Below are 2749 nucleotides of genomic sequence, written 5' to 3' on the forward strand. Positions count from 1 at the left end.
CGGAGATCGCTGTCCCCTGTGGACCGAACAGACGCCGCCTGCCACTTGCCTAGGGTGTCATCAGCTATAATTGGGGTCTCACACACGTATGTTTCTCCTGCCATGACTTGATATTAATGGAGTTGGTTCAGATGTCTCAGCGTGTAGTCCAATTATGAGTCTCCCCGGCATCTCGCGAGGTCCCGAGTTTCTGAGGGCTCTGCCACCCTTACACCCTCGCCCGTTCTACCTGGTGGTGGCCAACTGGTTGGTCCGGCCACTTATCCTCAGTTCCTCCCAGATAATCCACAAAAGAAAGGTTAATCAAAACAAACACGACAACCAAGAAGGTTCCCCTGATCTGTGTAGCTGCTCTGTCTGTCTGCAGCCGCCTTCCAACTCAAGCTTGACCTTTGAGGGGTCAAGCACCCCTTTGTTGGCTCTCGGAGAGCCCCCTTGTAGGGCTTGATGAAATTCCTTTTTAACAGTTTAAGTTCACTATTTAACTGTGCCCCTATTACAGGGACTATGGTACCCAAAGTCAATAGTGGCCCTCTACTAGGGTTCTTACGGTACCCTTCTCCTGCTGGGCTCAGCCAGCTCCCCAACGGTAAACCAACAGTTCCTTCTACTCCCCGCAGGGGCCAGTAAACTGGGTTCCAAAACCCCGCTGGGGTTTTGCTGTCTGCCAGAGGCTCCTACCAGCACTCAACGTTGCCTTCAGCGTTCCCTGCAGTGTGCGCCGGCGTGCTCCACCTCCTCCTCTTTCCAGTTCTGCACTGCTGCTGCTTTCCGGTCCCAGCCTCTTCTTTATATCAGCGGGGTAAATATCGGCCCCTCCCTTTCCAACACACCTGGGTAAGGGGAATTTCTGCCGGGCTCCTTGGGGCTTAGCCTGGGAGCCTTGGAGCCTGCTGGCTCCTTCTCTCACTCACACCGACCATGGAGCCAATTTCCCAGCCAGCGGATCGTGGTGGACCCAAGGTCACAAATGGCCAGTTCCGCCAAGAGGTGATCATGGGATACCGGACTGAAGGCTTTTTTGAAGTCAAGATATATGACATCAATCTCTTCTCCCTTGTCCAGGTGATAGGTCACCTGGTCGTAGAAGGAAATGAGATTGGTCAAGCAAGACCTACCCACAACAAACCCATTCAAAGCACTCTTTCTGAGATGTATACGCCTGCCAGCACCACCCCAAACCCCACTCTCTTTTTCACAATAATCATGATCTTTCAAAAAAGGAGAAAGACTCTCCTCTTTCTCTAAATTATGTGAGCAATCAGTCCTGGGTTTCTTATTTCACAGGGCCCAGATCACCTGTTTTGGGAGTGTGAATCCTTGTCTTTTTACATATGGTTTTCCCAGAGGTATGTGGCCTTGTTTTCCTCTGAGGAACCATGCCCTTCTGTTCTGTCCCGATGGTCTTCTGATCCTTGGGTGTTATGATCTGCAGGCTGAACATTTCTAGGGTTTTTTGCTTGTGCTTTTAGAGGTCTCTGCCCAGGCCCCTGCTCTTCTTCAGGAGTGGTGCGTGTGATCACTTAGGAAATATAAAATTTACATCTCAGCATTGAGAATTACCTTTCCTCGCACACTACAAATTTAAAATTGCTTAACCCCTACCTTCTATATTCATGGGGTGGGGGGGCTCACACACACACACACACACACACACACACACAACTTCTCCTCCCACAAGAAACACATAAAGTTTCAAAAGCTGATTTCAGAAAAATTACCTTTCACTACTGGATAAAAACATGACTGTATGTGCTTATCCTGCTTTTTTATTTTAGAAGAAGAGGTTCTGTTTGAAAACAAGCAGTTACAAACAGTTGTTATAACTTAGTGTGATTATAACACAGCCACAAATAACCCATCATTTTAAAATAATTTTTACCTTGCTGTAGTAAAATTGCATGGGGCTTCCCCGCTTGATAAGCTCTCTGTAATATAAATTAAATTATATAAGTAGTAAGTCCTCTGTATTAAAAATTAAATAATACAGTAAGGAAAATAGTGTATGGATAAAGTAAAATATAACTGTTTTAAAATAGTCACCTTTAAAAGACAATTCCACCCCTTTAGTCTTAAAATATGTTGAGATCTGGACAAACAGGTCAGGTTTGTTTGCTTTTTTAGTCTGGTTTATCTTTACAATATACTCCCGTCACCCCCTACCATATAAAAATCTGTGAGAATATGCAGAGTCTGAAAACACAGGTCAGTTTTTGGGTTTTTTTGTGGTCTGGTTTATCTTTATAACCCCCCAACATCACCACCCCATACCACACACAATCTCTGAGAATATATATTTTTAAATTCAGTCTTTATTTCTATCAAAAACTTTTACAATATTTACTGATTTATTTCCTTCTTCTAAGAAGTGTTTTTTCATCATTTCCTGTGACCATTAAGCCTTGTTGGCCTTATCTTTACAACAGGCATTTTGGTAAAAGATAACTCCTTTACTCTTAAAATATGCATAGCTCTGAACATACTGGTCATCTTTTTTGTGGTTTGATGTATCTTTATAAGACATCCCCCACCACCACCCCATACCATACAAAAACTGTGAGAATATAAATTTTTTAATTCAGTCTTTATTTCTGTCAAAAACTTTTACAATATTTACTAGTTTATTTTGTTATCCCTTCTCCTAAGAAGGGCTTTTTTATCATTTCTAGAGACCATTAAGTCTCATTGGTTTACTCATCACAAAAAACCGTATATATATGTGATTAGAGATCCAAGACACTAAAGCAAA

At 43.1% G+C, this 2749-nt stretch overlaps 1 long non-coding RNA gene across 1 annotated transcript; it reads right to left on the reverse strand.

Annotated features, from left to right (window-relative positions):
* Positions 1-1460: 1460 nt before the first annotated feature.
* On the reverse strand, positions 1461-1810 carry LOC109320982. The gene is made up of 2 exons (XR_002103912.1): positions 1722-1810; positions 1461-1522 (listed from the first exon to the last, which is right to left on the reverse strand). It is a non-coding gene; the product is annotated as an uncharacterized LOC109320982 (long non-coding RNA).
* Between the last annotated feature and the right edge of the window lie 939 nt (positions 1811-2749).

This window comes from Crocodylus porosus, unplaced genomic scaffold (assembly GCF_001723895.1).
Source record: "Crocodylus porosus isolate Cpor-Errol unplaced genomic scaffold, CroPor_comp1, whole genome shotgun sequence".
In the NCBI taxonomy this organism is placed as follows: domain Eukaryota; kingdom Metazoa; phylum Chordata; order Crocodylia; family Crocodylidae; genus Crocodylus; species Crocodylus porosus.